The 22,500-nt window shown below is 44.3% G+C and overlaps 1 protein-coding gene across 2 annotated transcripts in view; it reads left to right on the forward strand.

Moving 5' to 3' along the window:
* LOC310788783 (heterogeneous nuclear ribonucleoprotein C-like) overlaps nucleotides 1–22,500 on the forward strand; it is a 57,318-nt gene that overhangs the window by 20,908 nt on the left and 13,910 nt on the right. The window lies entirely within an intron of this gene.

A 22,500-nucleotide genomic window follows, 5' to 3' on the forward strand; every position in this document is an offset into this window, starting at 1 on the left:
TGGTGCTTGTCTACAAACTGTATGATAGTACTGTCATCGTTAGGCGAACGGGAAAAAACGCAAAGTGAACTTCCTTGATTAACCAATACTGTGTGGAGGGCCAACTATTTTGAGAGACAAGCCGAGGGCCACTTAAAGTCGGTCCGCTGGCCACAGTTGGCCCCCGGGCCAGACTTTGGACATGGGCCTGGGTTACACTTCATGGGACAGACTTTGGACATGGGCCTGGGTTACACTTCATGGGACAGACTTTGGACATGGGCCTGGGTTACACTTCATGGGACAGACTTTGGACATGGGCCTGGGTTACACTTCATGGGACAGACTTTGGACATGGGCCTGGGTTACACTTCATGGGACAGACTTTGGACATGGGCCTGGGTTACACTTCATGGGAAAGCGATACAAAGACAGATCAGTGAAAAGGCGCCCGGCTGTGGCTTGGCTGTGTCTCTCTGGCACGCTGCTGCACATGCTCACTGAGGACCAACTTATGCTAATTAATGCTTCAGGGAAAGCAGGGCCAGACCTTTGTTGACCTGTAGCCTCCATCACGAACAAGAACACACACACACACACACACACACGCACGTGCACACACACACACACACACACACACACGCACGTGCACACACACACACACACTCACACACTTAAAGCCACGTCCCTGCAGCTTTACACTCCATTTATTCTTTCAGACGGACCTGAGGTGCCTACTGATGAATGCCCTTCAAATGCCACACACATGCGCGCACACACACACCCACACACACACACACACGTGCACACACACACATGTGCACACACACACGCACACACACACACACACACACACACACACACACACACCGGATGCACTGAATTATCTGTGAGCTTATGCAGTGATCACCCTCTTCAATCAATATCCAGCCTCCAAAAACTTGGGAGAGACTATCTGTGCGTTTAGTTCTGTCTGTGCGTTTAGTTCTGTCTGTGCGTTTAGTTCTGTCTGTGCGTTTAGTTCTGTCTGTGCTTTTAGTTCTGTCTGTGCGTTTAGTTCTGTCTGTGCGTTTAGTTCTGTCTGTGCGTTTAATTCTGTCTGTGCGTTTAGTTCTGTCTGTGCGTTTAGTTCTGTCTGTGCGTTTAATTCTGTCTGTGCGTTTAGTTCTGTCTGTGCGTTTAGTTCTGTCTGTGCGTTTAGTTCTGTCTGTGCGTTTAGTTCTGTCTGTGCGTTTAATTCTGTCTGTGCGTTTAGTTCTGTCTGTGCGTTTAGTTCTGTCTGTGCGTTTAATTCTGTCTGTGCGTTTAGTTCTGTCTGTGCGTTTAGTTCTGTCTGTGCGTTTAGTTCTGTCTGTGCTTTTAGTTCTGTCTGTGCGTTTAGTTCTGTCTGTGCTTTTAGTTCTGTCTGTGCATTTAGTTCTGTCTGTGCGTTTAGTTCTGTCTGTGCGTTTAGTTCTGTCTGTGCGTTTAGTTCTGTCTGTGCGTTTAGTTCTGTCTGTGAGTTTAGTTCTGTCTGTGCGTTTAGTTCTGTCTGTGCGTTTAGTTCTGTCTGTGCTTTCAGTTCTGTCTGTGCGTTTAGTTCTGTCTGTGCGTTTAGTTCTGTCTGTGCGTTTAGTTCTGTCTGTGCTTTTAGTTCTGTCTGTGTGTTTAGTTCTGTCTGTGCGTTTAATTCTGTCTGTGCGTTTAGTTCTGTCTGTGCGTTTAGTTCTGTCTGTGAGTTTAGTTCTGTCTGTGCGTTTAGTTCTGTCTGTGAGTTTAGTTCTGTCTGTGCGTTTAATTCTGTCTGTGCGTTTAGTTCTGTCTGTGCGTTTAGTTCTGTCTGTGAGTTTAGTTCTGTCTGTGCGTTTAGTTCTGTCTGTGCGTTTAGTTCTGTCTGTGAGTTTAGTTCTGTCTGTGCGTTTAGTTCTGCGTTTAGTTCTGTCTGTGCGTTTAGTTCTGCGTTTAGTTCTGTCTGTGCGTTTAGTTCTGCGTTTAGTTCTGTCTGTGCGTTTAGTTCTGCGTTTAGTTCTGTCTGTGCGTTTAGTTCTGCGTTTACTTCTGTCTGTGCATTTAGTTTAGTTGTGCTGCATTGGTCCTGAAGCGCCACAAACTGCTAATGGCTCTTATTAGATATGTGTCTGCAATACCAGCCCTGTTAGATTTCCTACAGTTGCATTGTCTTAAACTAGTGCACACGTCTCACAGTGTTAACACACCTCTTTTTCCATCCCCCTCTCCCTCTTTCCGTCTCTATCTGTGGAAAGCGCAGCATACCGTCAGACAGACATTGTTGATTGAATGGGGCTGATGTTGGGCTACAGGTTACAGGCTCCTCCGCTGAGGAGTCTGACATTGACTCAGCAAATGTCAGTCCTGTCGATCACAGCTAACGCACAGACAGCTCTCCTGAGGGGCCGTCCTGTTCGCCAGGTTATTATTTGCCCTATATATAGCACTCAAATGTCTGCCTCCTCTCCTGTGGTGGGCGCTGTCTCTGTGAGCTATCCTCAGTGGGTGCATAACAGATGCTTCCGCCGAGGTAGGGGCACGTAGCATTGAGATTTAGGTCGATGGCACGTAGTTAATCTACTAGTGCGCAAGATGCCTAGTAGGGTACGTTACAAGCAACACTATTGTTTAAGACCACTTTAAACTGAACATGTTACAGGCTTGCCCATACAGTAACGGTGTGCATTCCATTCGTTTAATTGTCGTAATTTTTGTGAACAACATTGGCTGGTTAAACCCCCCTCCCGTGTCACGGAGGTATGTATGAACGTATGAAAAAATAGATACCACTCAAGCCTACTAGATATAGCTACTCACATACTGTACACACAGTTATAAACACGGACAATTGGAGCTTTGGTATTTCTGTGTCAGACTCAGTTTCTCGTCCTTTTTTGCTTTTCTTTTGGTAGGAGTTCATTTTTGCTTGCCACAGCCATGCCACTTTTACTTGCCCTTCACGCACTGAAATGACTTTTAGCTTTTTAATTCTTTAATCGTTTGAGGACAACAGCTCAGTTCAGCATGTGAAAAAGAAGCAGGGGCTGGACAGAGTTGAAAGGGCTGGCAGGAGTAATTACTCCAGGCAGGCAGTCTCCGCCAACCTTTTCACTTTGCATTTTAAGTCTATTCTAATAGGGATAGGCCCCGCCCCCTGTTAGAAGAAGAGTCTTAGTTGATATGCTGCTTCTCATGCTCTTTGGGGGGGGAGGGACCTCTGTCATCGCCCTGGATGTCACTTGTCACCTCACTGCTGTCTAATGCAGCTAATTAGCACTAAATATCCTGATGAGTTTTCAACTCTGAAATTACCAATTAGTGTTCCCAGCCAGACCCTGCTATAATGAATCACACAGGGCTAAAGCAGTTAGTCCTACTGGAGAGGAGCCGCACATACACACATGCACGCACACACACGCACACACACACGCACGCACACGCACACACGCACACACACACACACACGCACGCACACACACGCACGCACATGCACACACACACTAATAGAAGTATGTAAATGCATACATACAGTACACAGGTGTGCACATACCCGCATGCAGCAACAATCAGACAGCGATGTCCAGCTCTCTGCAGTGCACTGTATAGAGAGACAAAGTGACCGCCTACTTCCTGCTTCAGCACTGTACCAGAGATTTTCATCAGCCATTTATTTTCCCATAGCCTACACATTTAGTAAAATGCGTATAAAAATAGTTTTACTGGTTCAAACCAAATGGTACAGATATAATTAGAAACAGGATAGAACGCATAACATTTAACTCGGACCAAAACGTTAAAAAAATGCGGGTTTAAAGAAAATATTTTTTCGATGTTGTTTTTTTAAGTTTTGGTCCGAGTGAAATGTTCTATGGTCTCTCCCGATTATAGCGTTATCTGAACCGTTTGGTTCGACGAAGTACAACTATTTTTATAAGCATTTAACGAAATGTCTACGGGAAAATAAATGCCGGATGAAAATCTCTGGTACAGTGCTGAAGCAGGAAGTGACGTTCCACTTTGCCTCTCTATTGCCACAAGGCAGATGGCAAGTTAACCAGCAATCATTTCCGCAGCTTCTCACTGCCTCGTGAAACAGTTTTGTTGAAGAAACAAGTCTTGTTTAATTGAAGAGGATCTTTAGGAGTTAGGAGAGAATTGGCCCCAAGGACTCTGTCTTAGCTGTGTTTATTTTGCCGTGTTGTTGGCTGTGCAGATGGTCTCCGTCACACAGACGACTGGGACTCGTCTCATCCCACTCCAAACACTCTGCCTCCACAAAGATTAGACCAAATTGTTACAAGCGAGGGGAGCAAGATCCTACAGCACTCATCTACATATGCACATATTCATAGTGTGTGTACACATGCACACACACACACACACACACACACACACACACACACACACACACACACACACACACACACACACACACAATATGTCTTCTCGTTTAAATTCCTAGTTTGCAGTGTTTGGCTCTGTGACCTCCTGCACTTCTGCCCTCCTTTGTCAGTTTTCCAAAAAGACGGCGACCCAAATCTCTCATCAGGTCTGGCTGGATGAGATGTTTCTCCTGTGCCTTTCATCTGCTCACGTCCTGTCCTGTTTCATCTGTCCATGTCCTGTCCTGTTTCATCTGTTCACGTCCTGTCCTGTTTCATCTGTCCATGTCCTGTCCTGTTTCGTCTGTCCATGTCCTGTCCTGTTTCATCTGCTCATGTCCTGTCCTGTTTCATCTGTCCATGTCCTGTCCTGTTTCATCTGTCCATGTCCTGTCCTGTTTCATCTGCTCACGTCCTGTCCTGTTTCATCTGCTCACGTCCTGTCCTGTTTCATCTGTCCATGTCCTGTCCTGTTTCATCTGTCCATGTCCTGTCCTGTTTCATCTGCTCACGTCCTGTCCTGTTTCATCTGTCCATGTCCTGTCCTGTTTCATCTGTCCATGTCCTGTCCTGTTTCATCTGTCCATGTCCTGTCCTGTTTCATCTGTCCATGTCCTGTCCTGTTTCATCTGTCCATGTCCTGTCCTGTTTCATCTGTCCATGTCCTGTCCTGTTTCATCTGTCCATGTCCTGTCCTGTTTCATCTGTCCATGTCCTGTCCTGTTTCATCTGTCCATGTCCTGTCCTGTTTCATCTGTCCATGTCCTGTCCTGTTTCATCTGTCCATGTCCTGTCCTGTTTCATCTGTCCACGTCCTGTCCTGCCACAGGCCTAAGTGAGCAATTCAAATGAAAGCCTTTGCTTTCTAATCACAGTAAACACCTGCAACACAGTCTTGATTTGTAAAGCAGATTATGTTAATCCTTTGTTTAAACGGTCCAGGTCTGTTCCCAGAGAGCGCTCCTCTCCCGTCTCCTCTCCTATCCTCTTGTCTCCTCTAATTTCCTCTCATCTCCTCTCCTTTCCTGTCTTCTCCTCTCCTCTCTTCTCCTCTCCTTTCCTCTCATCTCCTCTGCTCTCCTTTCCTCTCTTCTCCTCTCCTCTCTTCTCCTCTCCTCTCCTTTCCTCTCTTCTCCTCTCATCTCCTCTCCTATCCTCTTGTCTCCTCTCCTTTCGTCTCCTCTCCTATCCTCTTGTCTCCTCTCCTATCCTCTTGTCTCCTCTCCTTTCCTCTCATCTCCTCTCCTTTCCTCTCTTCTCCTCTCCTCTCCTCTCCTCTCCTTTCCTCTCATCTCCTCTCCTTTCCTCTCTTCTCCTCTCATCTCCTCTCCTATCCTCTTGTCTCCTCTCCTTTCATCTCCTTTCCTCTCATCTCTTCTCCTCTCCTTTCCTCTCCTCTCCTGTCTCCTCTCCTATCCTCTCATCTCCTCTCCTTTCCTCTCCTCTCCTTTACTCTCCTCTCCTCTCCTCTCCTCTCCTCTCCTCTCCTCTCCTCTCCTCTGAGGTAGTCCTGTATATTTGGGTGTGATTAGCTCTGATTCCAGCCTGGGACATTTGTCACGTCAGCCCTCTCTTTCTCTCTCCTCTCTCTCCATCCAGTGCTGTGCCACGGTTCTCTCTCTCCCCCAGTGCTGGGCCATGGTTCTCTCTCTCCCCCAGTGCTGTGCCATGGTTCTCTCTCTCCCCCAGTGCTGGGCCATGGTTCTCTCTCTCCCCCAGTGCTGTACCTCGGTTCTCTCTCTCCATCCAGTGCTGTACCACGGTTCTCTCTCTCCATCCAGTGCTGTACCACGGTTCTCTCTCTCCCCCCCAGTGCTGTGCCATGGTTCTCCACCTCTCCTCTGTCTTCTGAACCTCTACAGTCGTTATGAAACCAAAGCCCTGCTGCAAATGAGAACATGAAGGATTAATGGCTGTAGACTGTAATGAGAATGTCCCCCGTCTCTCACCCGTCTGTCACCCGTCACATTTATGAACATTGTCTTACTACTTAGCTGTATCAAAGTGGTGTCCTTCACTCAACACGTAACAATGAAGCTGTCAGCGTTCAGTCAGTTGTTTCCCTGCTCTCCGGCACCGGCGCTGAAAATAAACACCGATTTATGGGCACACGAGACGCGCTTATTGTTTCCAACTGCGACATTCTTTGGCTAGCATGGCTAATCAAACAGACATCAAGCCGTAAACACCATGCCCAGCCCCTGCTAGGCTGAGCATAGCTAATGGAGACAAGGCCACTGTATCCGTCTGGAATGTCCACACCCTGACAGCTGTAGGAGACTCTGACTCATCCCTCTCCCTCTGTGCTGTTCTATTGGCCTCGGCCCGGGCCCGGTCCACTGCCTTATTGACTCCACTCCTCCCTATCCATGCACTGCTCTTTCACACACCGCTTTCCCAAAGTGTGGCTGCACTCAAACCTGAAGGCTATCAGCCATGCAGAGCTACTCAGGGAGGCAGGGCGAGCGCCAACTGCTTCATAACCCTTATCCTTCTACCATCCATTTCTCAGTCTGAATAAATGGCTCTCGGACCACGGTTTAACCTTGATGCATGGAGAGTATACATTTATGAGGCACCATAGTGTTCTTATGACTGGAGTGTCTCTGAATGCCCCGTCTGCAGTACATACACTATATCACCAGCCTGCAGTACATACACTATATCACCAGCCTGCAGTACATACACTATATCACCAGCCTGCAGTACATGCACTATATCACCAGCCTGCAGTACATACACTATATCACCAGCCTGCAGTACATACACTATATCACCAGCCTGCAGTACATACACTATATCACCAGCCTGCAGTACATACACTATATCACCAGCCTGCAGTACATACACTATATTACCAGCCTGCAGTACATACACTATATCACCAGCCTGCAGTACATACACTATATCACCAGCCTGCAGTACATACACTATATCACCAGCCTGCAGTACATACACTATATCACCAGCCTGCAGTACATACACTATATCACCAGCCTGCAGTTCATACACTATATCACCAGCCTGCAGTACATACACTATATCACCAGCCTGCAGTTCATACACTATATCACCAGCCTGCAGTACATACACTATATCACCAGCCTGCAGTACATACACTATATCACCAGCCTGCAGTACATACACTATATCACCAGCCTGCAGTTCATACACTATATCACCAGCCTGCAGTACATACACTATATCACCAGCCTGCAGTACATACACTATATCACCAGCCTGCAGTACATACACTATATCACCAGCCTGCAGTACATACACTATATCACCAGCCTGCAGTACATACACTATATCACCAGCCTGCAGTACATACACTATATCACCAGCCTGCAGTTCATACACTATATCACCAGCCTGCAGTACATACACTATATCACCAGCCTGCAGTACATACACTATATCACCAGCCTGCAGTACATACACTATATCACCAGCCTGCAGTACATACACTATATCACCAGCCTGCAGTACATACACTATATCACCAGCCTGCAGTACATACACTATATTACCAGCCTGCAGTACATACACTATATCACCAGCCTGCAGTACATACACTATATCACCAGCCTGCAGTACATACACTATATCACCAGCCTGCAGTACATACACTATATCACCAGCCTGCAGTACATACACTATATCACCAGCCTGCAGTACATACACTATATCACCAGCCTGCAGTACATACACTATATCACCAGCCTGCAGTACATACACTATATCACCAGCCTGCAGTACATACACTATATCAACAGCCTGCAGTACATACACTATATTACCAGCCTGCAGTACATACACTATATCACCAGCCTGCAGTACATACACTATATCACCAGCCTGCAGTACATACACTATATCACCAGCCTGCAGTACATACACTATATCACCAGCCTGCAGTACATACACTATATTACCAGCCTGCAGTACATACACTATATCACCAGCCTGCAGTACATACACTATATCACCAGCCTGCAGTTCATACACTATATCACCAGCCTGCAGTTCATACACTATATCACCAGCCTGCAGTACATACACTATATCACCAGCCTGCAGTACATACACTATATCACCAGCCTGCAGTACATACACTATATCACCAGCCTGCAGTACATACACTATATCACCAGCCTGCAGTACATACACTATATCACCAGCCTGCAGTACATACACTATATTACCAGCCTGCAGTACATACACTATATCACCAGCCTGCAGTACATACACTATATCACCAGCCTGCAGTACATACACTATATCACCAGCCTGCAGTACATACACTATATCACCAGCCTGCAGTACATACACTATATCACCAGCCTGCAGTACATACACTATATCACCAGCCTGCAGTACATACACTATATCACCAGCCTGCAGTACATACACTATATCACCAGCCTGCAGTACATACACTATATCAACAGCCTGCAGTACATACACTATATTACCAGCCTGCAGTACATACACTATATCACCAGCCTGCAGTACATACACTATATCACCAGCCTGCAGTACATACACTATATCACCAGCCTGCATTACATACACTATATCACCAGCCTGCAGTACATACACTATATCACCAGCCTGCAGTACATACACTATATCACCAGCCTGCAGTACATACACTATATCACCAGCCTGCAGTACATACACTATATTACCAGCCTGCAGTACATACACTATATCACCAGCCTGCAATTCATACACTATATCACCAGCCTGCAGTACATACACTATATCACCAGCCTGCAGTACATATACTATATCACCAGCCTGCAGTTCATACACTATATCACCAGCCTGCAGTACATACACTATATCACCAGCCTGCAGTACATACACTATATCACCAGCCTGCAGTACATACACTATATCACCAGCCTGCAGTACATACACTATATCACCAGCCTGCAGTACATACACTATATCACCAGCCTGCAGTACATACACTATATCACCAGCCTGCAGTTCATACACTATATCACCAGCCTGCAGTACATACACTATATCACCAGCCTGCAGTACATACACTATATCACCAGCCTGCAGTACATACACTATATCACCAGCCTGCAGTTCATACACTATATCACCAGCCTGCAGTTCATACACTATATCACCAGCCTGCAGTACATACACTATATCACCAGCCTGCAGTACATACACTATATCACCAGCCTGCAGTACATACACTATATCACCAGCCTGCAGTTCATACACTATATCACCAGCCTGCAGTTCATACATATCCCAATGATGTGGACCAGTGGGCCAAGAGGTAATGGATGTCAAGGAGCAAATTACATGGTGATGTGTTATTGATCTGCCGCTATCCAGTGCCTGTCATTGATTGAATCAGCTGAGTGTGTGTGTGTGTGTGTGTGTGTGTGTGTGTGTGTGTGTGTGTGTGTGTGTGTGTGTGTGTGTGTGTGTGTGTGTGTGTGTGTGTGTGTGTGTGTGTGTATGTGTGTGTGTGTGATCTCTGTGTGTTTAAGGAGGATAACAGGAAATAATGAAGACACTCTTTGTCCAAAGATATGTCTCCCTCAGGATGGGCCTGTCAAAGCTTGTGTGTGTGTGTGTGTGGGGTGAGAGAACCCAGCTCAGAGCAGGCAGAGAGAAATGTAGCCTAGTTAGAATAAAATAACTATTAGAGCTGCAACGATTACTCAATTAAACAATTAGTCCAGTGGTTCCCAATGAACCTTTTCAAACTCAAGGCCCACTTGAAAATCTCAAAATGTTCGTGGCCCGCCTCCGACCCCATAAAATACGGAGGCCAAATAATGTGTTCTGAAAGCACTTTTTGTTTTCCACAGTCACTAACGCAGCAGGCGCAGCATCTGGAACATTTTCACTGTTGAAGGTTTTTATTTTATTTCGCAGCCCACTTGCAATACTGCCATGGGAATCTCTGAATTAGTCGATTGACAGAAGATTTATCACCAACTATTTGTATAATTGATTAATCAGACACATTTTTAAGAAAAACTCAAATTCTCTCTTTTCCAGCTTCTTAAATGTGAATATTTCTGGTTTCTTTAGTCTTCTATGACAGTAAACCTATTATCTTTGGGTTGTGGACTGTTGTTGGACAAAAGAAGACATTAAAGGAACACTCCGCCCATTTTCAACCAGCTTTGTATCATTAGAACATCAGTAGTATATCAGAAAACTGTAAACGGTTTTGAAGTCTGTCATTTAATTTGACAGTTATTGAGTGTTAAAGTGTGGACCAGTGACATCACTGGTCCACACTAACTCAAATTAATAACTCATTAACTCAAATCAACTCTCAATAACTGTCAAACTAGATGAATGATGAATAGTTTGACAGTTATTGAGAGTTGATTTGAGTTAATGAGTTATTCATTTGAGTTAGTGTGGACCAATGATGTCACTGGTCCACACTTTAACACTCAATAACTGTCAAATTAAATGACAGACTTCAAAACCGTTTACAGTTTTCTGATATACTACTGATGTTCTAATGATACAAAGCTGGTTGAAAATGGGCGGAGTGTTCCTTTAAGAGGATGTCATCTTGGTCTTTGGGGGAAAAGTGATCAACATTTCCCCCCGTTTCGTGACATTTTATAGACCAGACTAATTGATTAGTTAATAATCAATAATGAAAATAACTGTTAGTTGCAGCTAGGGATGCATCGATTATAAATTTTGATGTACGATTATAGTCTGAGAAAAAACCACGATTATCACGGTTTCACGATTATTGTTATGGACGTATAAAAATCACATGAGCATTCTTTAAATAGAGGTTTTATTGTATTTCCCCCACAATCTTTTATTTTTTTTAAATTAAAAAAAGAAGAAAGAAAGGGCAGATGTACTCAGATGTGGCTCTGACCTAATCAAATCTAACTGACATCACTATTGTGAACATAAAACAAACAACATTTCTGATATATGATTGTTTTAGTAAAGTGTATCACTCAATAGTCAATACAAAAAATATTTTATTATTATTTTATAGAAGCGAAAGTCTATAGCTGCTTAGTCTGCAGAAAAAACACAAAAGGCATAGTAACTTATTGGCATCTTACTGGCAACTAAATGGGCCGTCTGAATTTTGCATTGGGGTCAGTTCTATTGAAGTGATGATGGGGCAGGCATGGAAAGCCTCACTATAAGCCATCATGTGTCGTTTCACTTTTTACTGGAAAATGCTCCCTCTAGATTAAAGAAAGGACACTCTGTGGTGTTGACTGGTGTTTGTTATGTAAATGTGCGCATTTGTTTTCGTTGTCTCAGTCAGATCATGACTGCCAAGCAGCTAGCTACGTTAGCTTCACGTTATTAGGCCTACATGTAACGTTAGCGGGTTGCTTTTGGAGTTGACACAAACCCTTGATGTTTCTTTTTGTGTAAAGCATGAGGTTCTCTATGGTTTACGCCAGCTCTGGGAGCATGAAGTGCTTTAAATGCGGGGATGTTTGGTCACAACGAGCTCGAGGACCGCTGCCTGTTGAACTATGTACGCTAGGCCATGGCCAGCTAGCTAACATTAGCCACAACAGCTAACGTTAACGTCATTGACTGTATGTTAACGGTAAACAAATCCGCTGCCTCCTCCCCATGTTTGGTTTAACGTAACACCAGCTCAGACTTTCCCCTAATCTCAGAAACCTTGCGGGACATGTATTGCAACATTTATTTTGGTGCTGGCGTCCATGGCTAGGCTACCGACTGACTACTACTGGGAGACATGGCAGCTGCCTGTGTTTGGTGCCTCCGCTAAATAGTCCGTGCGGGAAACGAAGCGAGAGAGACAGGTTCTTCACGGGAGTTTTAAACTGACGAACTGTTGTGAAACAAAACACTCGGTGTAGCGGAGCCTCTGCGGTTATATAACCGTGACGTTTTAAATCGTGGTTAATAGTCAAACCGGTTAACCCCTGCATCCCTAGTTGCAGCCCTAATTGTGCCATGTAGGGTAAATATTCTCTAATTGATATAAATACCTTTTATACATTAATTCATTTTGAGTTTCATATTCGTGTTGGATGTGTGTGTGTGTGTGTGTGTGTGTGTGTGTGTGTGTGTGTGTTGCATGCAGATCCTTGCATATCCAAAGTGCCATCAATGTGCGTGCGCTTCACAAAAACGGAACCAGCAAGCCTGAGAACGAGAGTGCGATTGAAAAGGAAGTGAATGAGAGAGACAGTGCTTAGTAGATGAGCTCAGAGTCTGTCCTTCGAGAGCGTCTGAGATGTGTCTGTAGGTGTGGGCTGTATTTCCAGTGTGTTCTCTCTTCATCGCTGTGCGTCGCTTTGAGGTGTTTCCTCTCATTTCACCACTAGGCCGTCTCCTCCTGTTTTGATTCATGCCGTCAGGATGGCTGATGGAGATAGATGGGGGATGATTGTATGGCTGTCATGGCTGATAAGGACAAGCGGGACAGATAACCTACCTGATACAAGGAGGTGGGCTATTAGTATTCACTAGAGGCAGGTGACTTCTTCTCAACATGTGCTTATGCTCTGAAATTAAAGTGTGTGAGAGAGAGAGAGAGAGAGAGAGAGAGAGAGAGAGAGAGAGAGAGAGAGAGAGAGAGAGAGAGAGAGAGAGAGAGAGAGAGAGAGAGAGGAGAGAGAGAGAGAGAGAGAGAGAGAGAGAGAGAGAGAAAAGAGTGCTTGAGAAAGAGCGATGAGAGGAAATGAAAGGCAATGTAGATATGGGAAATAATAAAGGGTTAGAGTAAGATAAAGACAGTGTGAAGGTTACACATGCAATGAGGAAATTTACAGCAAAAGTTACAGCATGTCAGGAAAGAAAAGTTCAAAGTAACCGAATAACAATCTCAAATTCAGATAAGAATGTATTTTTATTGATTTTCTTTTCTAGTTCCTACTGTTGGTTTGAAGTTAGATCATCACATGAGGTTAGTTATTTCATGGTTCACTGCAGCAGATGTTTGACTGCTATACTGCATTGATATACAGCACTGATGCTGTGGAAAAAGATCAGACCACATCTATATCCCTTAAGGCTTAAGGCTAAGTCATGCTGAACAATTTTTATGCAGATTGAGGGGATCACTTGATATATTATTATGTATTATTATTTCTTTATATATTATTTAATTAAATCAAGTCGATTAAAATAGACTGCAGTGTCCCTTTGGTCACGGACAGACTTCCTTTTCCTTCATTCCATCATTATCAGTAAGTCAGAACTAACTGATGTTTCTGGCCACTCTCTTGACTTCATGCAGATTTACACTTTTCAACCATTTCACAAGGAAATTGATAACATACTAGAGCTATTCTAAACTAGATCCTTACTACTGAAAAGTAGGCCAGAACTAAGAAAGCACACTAAGTACACCGTTTCTTTTAAAGTATTACAAATACGGTAGTCTAGAATGGATTTTTTTTTTTTTTTTTACAAAAAAATGTAACAGCCTGACGACCAGATAAATGTCTGCTATTGTGTTATTTCAAAATAAGCTCCTATTTAAAATAGCTAAATAGCTAAGTTGCTATTTATAAAATAGCAACTTGCCTGATCGATCCAGATAACTATGCATAAAATAAAATAAAAAATCTCAAACAAAATTCCTCTTCAGTGTTATCCTTGTAATAATTATGTCACTTCATCATAATACCTAAATTAAATTTGTAGCTTCTGCACCATGGAGAGCAAGTAAATGTATATTTGGCAGGCCAGGCAGACAATTAGCTATAATCAGCATGGGAGTCCTCCTGTGTCATTATAATTCACCGCCTTGAAACACACTATGAAACAGGCCTTTCTGACCCTTGTCTTTCCATCACACAGAGCTCCAGGGGAGCTTAGGGGAGTGGAAAGAGCAACAGGCCCGCCTGTTCTGTTATTCAGTCATGTCCTGTCACCAAAACCTCCTCGTTATCCCCTCAACACCTCTGCGGCTAAGCCTGCTGCCGCTTTTCATTCGTCTGGACGCCTGGAAAAAAAGGAAAGGAAAGGCCCCCGCACTCTGTCTACTGCACTTTACCATTAGAACATCTCTATTAGGAGCGACGCTACCTCCATCAGGTCCAACATAGGAGCATGAGTCAGTGAACTATTTCTATATCGACACAATGTGCTGTTAAGCCATCGTAGCCCAACTGAGCCACCAGGAAGCTGCAGGAAGATTCAAGGTAGCACACTGAACCACTATAAACAATTCATCACTCTACAAAAAGATTGAGAGATCATAGGCCTCAATCGTGCTGTTTCTGGTTGTATAATGTGCATAAAGAAAAGTGATTTTTTTTTTACTGTTATATATCTCCCCTGTCTTTGTCTTTTTTCTTTTTTACAGGATGTCGCTATTACTGTATCTTACCATCTGTGTCTGTTTGTGACCCTTTGTGTTGCATGTCTTTCAACTGCCTTGACTCCGCTCCGCATCGGTGCCTGATCAGTCTGTTATTTTCCAATAATGACCAGCTCGCTGTACATGATCCCGTATGTAATCTTTACCCTGCCGAGACAGAGATGACTTGCGACCACATAAGAAAAAATAAATAAATTAAATAAAATAAAATCCCCATGCAGGCCCAGACAAAATACACCCTTACTTTTTAAAAACTGCCGCAGATATCATTACAGAGCCTATAGGACGAATCAGTGACATCACAATCCCCGCAAAATCCCCCGGAAATGCGGAAGCCCGCAGCAGTTAGTATGAGTATGAGTATGAGTATGAGTACTAGTATGAGTTGTGCCAAACAAGCGTTAATATCTCAAAAAGTATACCTGACATCGCTTATATTTTGATATTCTGAGTGAGAGCAGAAGTAGCTCAAGAGTTTTATGTATAATATACTATGCATGTCATGTTAAAGTTGTGTGACCTGTTGCAGTTTTTAAAATGTAAACAACACACAGCCGGCTAGAGTGAGACGCCCAAGCTCAGGCTCCATAGGGTCCCATTGCCGTTTAAATGCTGATCGTCTGATCCCTCATGTAGCCTCTATTTTTAATTTAAGTTTATGATAATTCCCCGTACCTAGAAATTGGCTTTACGAAAGGGTGGAGACTCCTCCGACTTGTCCAAATTCTTTGAATCTCTTGTAAACGACCAATTAAAATGATGATGATGATGGTTATATATTTATCTGAAAATAATATTTTCAGTGAGTGTCAGTCAGGCTTTAGGTCAGGCCAGTAGGCCTACTGTAATAGCGACTATGCTACTTATTAATGATATCATCAATTCTCTACATAATAAACAACACTGTGCAGCGCTGTTTGTTGATTTGTCTAAAGTGTTTTACTCTGTAGATCAGGAACTGCTACGCTGTATTACAGAGACTGAGCTATAGGCCTTAGTGAAATGGCTGTAAATGGTTTAAAAACTACCTGTTCGAAAGAACTCAGTGTGTCTCAGTAGAAAACTATAACTCTGCTTCATACAATACACAAAGGTGTCCCTCAATCTCGATCCTATATTTATTTTATTTTTTGTATAAATTATTTGGGTAGTGGTATAACTCCAGCTAAGATACATTTATACACGGACGGCACAAGCATTTACACAGTGGCGGCGCCCTCTTTAAATCAAGCATAGTGCTCTTACAGGATACCTTCCAATCACTACAGTGTTCACTGTTCAAATAAATAATAAAAATAAATAATAATAATAATGAAAAAAAAATGAATTCAGAAAAGACCAAATATATGACCTTCACTCGTTCTCGCTCTAAAGCAGTCACATCATCTTGACACTAGAGGGCAGGAGTATAGAAAGAATTACAAATATCTAGGCAGCATTCTACTGTATGGCTTGATGGGGAAAAAAATCTTCCTTTAAAAAAAGTTTTCCGTTTGAAGCCACAAAGGAAATTGTGCCATGTTCCTTTCTAAAGCTTAATTTATGCTTCGCTGCACGACACTTTTGAAACGGTCTCTAGACACTTTTTTCTGTCTCTTTCAGAGGAGGAAAAAAAGCATTTGTTGCTTTTTATTTTCGAGGCATTGCTAGGGAAACTACACGTTTATATCTCCAGCCTTTTATCCTATTACACCAGCAACTATAGCACTCGATCCTCCAAGCTCCTACTAAACATCCCCAGGGTGCACTCAGAACCAGTTAAAACGGCTTTCTCTTTCTCTGCACCCTGGGCATGGAATGAGCTGCAAAACATCCTTACCTTAGAAGTACTCCCTCTTTGAACATCTTTAGAGGGCTTGTACGGTCTACCCCTAAAGGGAAAATGTTGCTATTCAGAATCAGAATCACTTTATTCGCCAAATGCATCACAAGGACACACACAGGAATTCATTCTGGCATAGCAGCACAAACTTCACAAGATAAAAACACAAACAGAGCTAGTACGGTACATTTTGTTGGTGTCAGTTCGCTTATAGGGGGCGCTATCGCAATATTTAAACATTTAAAAAGCCATAACTCTGTGGTTGTAAATCATAGAAATACTATTGCATGACTGTTGTTTTCCTTGGGTCAAGCCACATCTATCCATGGAGGCCGCGCCCATTTCCACCCTCGAGGTTTGCCGCATTACATTTTTTGTCCAAAACTACTTTTTCGCTCCTCCTACAAATTTCATCCAATCTTCACCAAACCACAACACACAGCATGTCTGGACTGTCCTGCACCAAACCTCTGTTACAGTTTTTTGAAAGTCCGCACGATTTCCCAATAATCGACTCAGTGTTATCAGTGAAATCGCCTATTTCACAAAAACGTCCCACTATAAACCATCAATCAGGGTTGTTTCACGTTGGATTCACCTTTGAAAAATGCTTCTGCCAGATTAAAGACAACACATTACGTCATGTTGTTGACCTTTTTTTCCTCTAAATGTGCACGTTGGTTATTTTCCTTGTTAGGCATAGCGGTGCCTGGCGGAGATCTGCACTCTACTGAGTGTACTTTTCTGGTTTCAACTGTTTTGGGGGTTGTTTTCTCAGTCAGGTTGGACACCGCTTGTTTTATGGGACCTTAACTTGAAACGGACTGTTTTTACGGATACTGACCTATTTTACCATCATTTGTACTGTCTTCCATCTTGGATCACCTTCTCCTCTATGGAGCCTTTATGTATATGAACCATGTTTAATTTGATGTGAGCCGTTATGTATCATGTCTACCATGTCAGATGTTATTCATGTGAAACTATTTGTATGTGCTGCTGTCTTGACCAGGACTCACCGGAAGAAGAGATCTTATACAGTATCTCTATGGGACCTTCCCTGGATAAATAAAACATAAATACGTGAGTGAGTCTCATAGACACTACTAGGGATAAAGATGTATTCTTACATTGGGGGGAGGCTGGCAGTGGAAGCTTAGTAATTAGGTTAAGCATAACTTAACTTACGTTAACTTAATGTCATAATCGTAATAACTAGCCTTTTGTCCTTTTTGTAAGACATAATGTATACAAAGGTCTGTTTTGCCACCCTCTATTGTACTTACATTTGCTGTATAAACACCCATTGTAAGGTACCTAGGTCAAATGCAGTTCTATCAATTGAACTGCATTTGTAAGGAGCATGCACACGCACATGCACACACACACACTCACACACACACACACACACACACACACACACACACACACACACACACACACACACACTTCTATTAGAGCAGAGATGATTTATAGCTGGCCATGCCTAATGGATTGCTTTGGCAGTTGAGAAATTATGAAAAGAAATTAATTAGCCTTTAGTGACCCTGCTGTCCATCTGCCTCTAGCTGCACGCTATACACACACACACACACACACACACACACACACACAGCTCACTTTTGATGTAATTACATTCTAAATGGAGTGTGCTTACCTGTCACAAATGTGTGTTCACTAAATATACTCCATCTCATTAAAATACCTGTCTATCATATTATAATAACAATGGTATGGTAACACGTTACAAGAATGTTCATTACATTTTTTACTATTGCTAAAGCACAATTTCTGAATAGAGCCCTCTTTGTCAAAACTTTACACATAAAAACCAAAAACATATATACATACATACATACATACATACATACATACATACATACATACATACATACATGCATACATACATACATACACCTGTATTACATCTCTTGCAAAAGCAAACACACAAACACCAATGTGCTAAACTGGAGAATGATGTGCCAAGTATAAAACACTATCTTTGGCATTTTCATTTGTATCATGCTGTAAATATAGAATACAAATGCAATGGGGAAACTTATTTTTTTGTTTTATTCTCATACACAATTACAAAGAAGACGACATGAACATAGTTCATAGTTCATGCAGGGTTCATATTCGTGGTAGTTACAGATGATTTCTTCCTCCCGTGGTCGTCGCCTTGCCATTCTGCAAAAACAGAATGCAGATGTTGAAACTAGACCTATTTTAGATTTAGAATGTAAATTGTCTATAAAATAAGATAATTTCATGGAACTTCAGATAACATGAACATTTATTTTTGGCCCGCAGCCATACATCCAGATTCTTTTGGGCCCTTGGGAAATATCAAAATGTGTAACATTTTCTGTCAGAGGCTGCAGCAGGCTCAGTTTTAAGCCAGAGTGTGTGTGTGTGTGTGTGTGTGTGTGTGTGTGTGTGTGTGTGTGTGTGTGTGTGTGTGTGTGTGTGTGTGTGTGTGTGTGTGTGTGTGTGTGTGTGTGTGTGTGTGTGTGTGTGTGTGTGTGTCCGTTTTGAACCAGCTAGTAGCCTTATATTGTTATTTAGCCTCTCTGCTGCTATTGCATGAATCAGAAAATTTTACTTTATGGACTTTACCCAGTGGAAGTGGTCCCTGGGAAAAGCATTGCTGCAGTGTCAAAGGTAAGCCAGTGAAAGTGAAGGTAGAGGAAACAGGGACTGAGCAGCAGCTTAGTTCCCCTTCAGCGAGGATTTGGTAAATAGATGTGATTTTCTCTCTCGCTCGTCTGCTTGAATTCACTTTGGAGAACAGGCTCAACTCAGCTGAGGCCTGCGGTGCCTCTCTCTCTCTCTCCTCTCTCTCTCTCTCTCTCCTCTCTCCCCCCCCCCTCTCTCTCTCTCCCTCTCCCCTCTCTCTCTCCCTCTCTCTCTCCCCCCTCTCTCTCTCGCCCTCTCTCCCTCTCCCTCTCCCCCCCCTCTCTCTCTCTCCCCCTCTCTCTCTCTCCCTCTCTCTCTCTCTCTCTCTCCCTCTCTCTCCCCCCCTCTCTCGCCCTCTCTCTCCCTCCCTCCCTTTCCCCCTCTCTCTCTCCCTCTCTCTCTCTCTCTCTCTCCCTCTCTCTCCCCCCTCTCTCTCTCGCCCTCTCTCCCTCTCCCTCCCTCCCTCTCCCTCCCCCCCTCTCTCTCTCTCTCTCCCTCCCTCTCTCTCCCTCTCTCTCTCCCTATCTCTCTCTCTCTCTCTCTCTCTCTCTCTCTCTCTCTGACTGATAGGGAAATGCAGGAGTCACTAGAAATGAGCAGTGTAGACCGGTGCTTCAAAGAAAGATCTCTAGTCTAGAGGGTATGCACGTGACGTCACAGAGGCAGAAGTCACTGCGGGGTCACGCCCACTGAGTGGCAGCAAGGCAGTATAATCAGTAGGGGTGGGAATCACCAGATGCCCACGATACGATACTAAAACGATACTTGAGTCACGATTCGATAGTATTGCGATATCGCCGATATCGCGATATATTGAATATTGCGATATTTCGATATATTGTCTAACTCCTTCTCCTACCTTTTCCTTGACCTCACCGAAGTCAAACATGCAGTGTTTTTTTGTTTTGTTTTGTTTTTGCCCAAAATGTAGGCTACATTATTAAGCTTCTCTGGACTCAATACGCCACTGCAGGCGCGGACTGCAGATTCGGGCAGATGCCCAGTGGCCTGGCATGGCATGGCCTGCAATATATATTTTTTTTTTATATCGATACTTGGCGTCCAAATATCGATACAATATCGTCAGGCAAAATATCGCGATACTATGGTGTATCAATCCCCCCCCCCCCCCCCCCCCCACCCCTAATAATCAGCCTAGAAGAATGACACCTGCTGCTCCAAACAACAGAGAGGAAGCTGCCCAATGCTTTGCCCATAGGTTTTGCCACTCAGTCCCGATTGAGGGGGCGTGTTCCGGTGGGAAAGTGATGTCGGTGCATAGCCTCTATGACCCAGAGATGTTGTCAACTCTGCTGCAAAACAACCATATTGACTGACAACCAAGGAGGGAGATGTTTCAATTGGTTGAATGGAAACAGCTGAAACCGCATCATGTAGATAACAGCAGGCAGTCTTCACATTGGAGCCAAATCCCACTGCAACAGCTTTGGCAAGTGTGCAGCACAGACATGGGCAACTGGTTTCAGACAGAAGAGTCACAGTGAGGGTATACCTGGAGGAGAAGTGATTAACTTCCACTACAAATCCAAAATACCCCACACATACGCACACAACCTCTCGTGTGTGTGTGTGTGTGTGTGTGTGTGTGTGTGTGTGTGTGTGTGTGTGTGTGTGTGTGTGTGTGTGTGTGTGTGTGTGTGTGTGTGTGTGGTGTGTGTGTGTGTGTGCGCGCGCGCGTGCGTGCGTGTGTGAGTGAAATGAGCAGCATGACGACAGCGGGAAGCATGGCCTCCCTGAGCGACAGATAAGCAGATGCCAACGATCTGAGGGTGTGTTGAGGTGCCCTGAAAAATGACATCTCAAACTCAACTCCATTTTGGCGGTTTTATCGCTGTTGCGAATCATCTAATGCAAATAATCTCTTTGAATTTAATTGAGAGAGAGAGAGAGAGAGAGAGACTATGAGAGAGAGAGAGAGAGACACACACACACACACACACACACACACAGAAAGAGAGACAGAGAGAGAGAGATGTCCAGAGAAAGGGAGAGTGAGGGCATTGAATAAAGAGTGTGAGAATAAGACAGACTAGTAGAAGGTGAGCAGCAGAGGGAGATGCAGGTTATTGGTGGCTATGCAGGATTGTCTGACACAGCACAATGTCATCTTTACTCTCACTCTTTTCCTCTCATTATCTGCTCTGATCCAGTCATTTAACCTCAGGTCAACATCAGCCACCGCTCGATACTAGCCTATCACCACTCTCTCTCTCACACCATTCACCTGTCTGTCTGTGTCTCTCTCTCTTTTACATATACACACATACACACACACACACACACACACACACACACACACACATACACACACACACACACACACACACACACACACACACACACACACACACACACACACACACGCCTCATGGCTTGGCTCACTGGTAAACAAGCTTGAATATGTAGGAGCACATTGTTCCCTGTGACCATTGGTTGGTACAGAGCACAGGGCCGTGGTCATTGGTTGGTACAGTCCAGAGCACAGGGCCGTGGTCATTGGTTGGTACAGAGCACAGGGCCGTGGCCATTGGTTGGTACAGAGCACAGGACCGTGGCCATTGGTTGGTACAGAGCACAGGACCGTGGTCATTGGTTGGTACAGAGCACAGGGCCGTGGTTATTGGTTGGTACAGAGCACAGGGCCGTGGTCATTGGTTGGTACAGAGCACAGGGCCGTGGTCATTGGTTGGTACAGAGCACAGGGCTGTGGTCATTGGTTGGTACAGTCCAGAGCACAGGGCCGTGGTCATTGGTTGGTACAGAGCACAGGGCCGTGGCCATTGGTTGGTACAGAGCACAGGGCCGTGGCCATTGGTTGGTACAGAGCACAGGACCGTGGCCATTGGTTGGTACAGAGCACAGGACCGTGGTCATTGGTTGGTACAGAGCACAGGGCTGTGGTTATTGGTTGGTACAGAGCACAGGGCCGTGGTCATTGGTTGGTACAGAGCACAGGGCCGTGGTCATTGGTTGGTACAGAGCACAGGGCCGTGGCCACTGGTTGGTACAGAGCACAGGGCCGTGGCCACTGGTTGGTACAGAGAGTCAAATATGTGATTGGTATCTTTACTTTCAAGAAATGTTTTACTAACCAGCCCTAATTTGTGTGGTGTGTGTGTGTGTGTGTGTGTGGGGGGGGGGGGGGGGGGGGGGGATGTGTGTGTGTGTGTGTGTGTGTGTGTGTGTGCTTGAGCGTGTGCGTGCACGTGTGTGTGTGCGCGCTGCTGTCTCAATGTAGTGTATGTACACAATCAGTCAATGTAAACCTTTGT

Source organism: Poromitra crassiceps (assembly GCF_964638095.1).
Source record: "Poromitra crassiceps genome assembly, chromosome: 14".
NCBI classification, from domain to species: Eukaryota; Metazoa; Chordata; class Actinopteri; order Beryciformes; family Melamphaidae; genus Poromitra; species Poromitra crassiceps.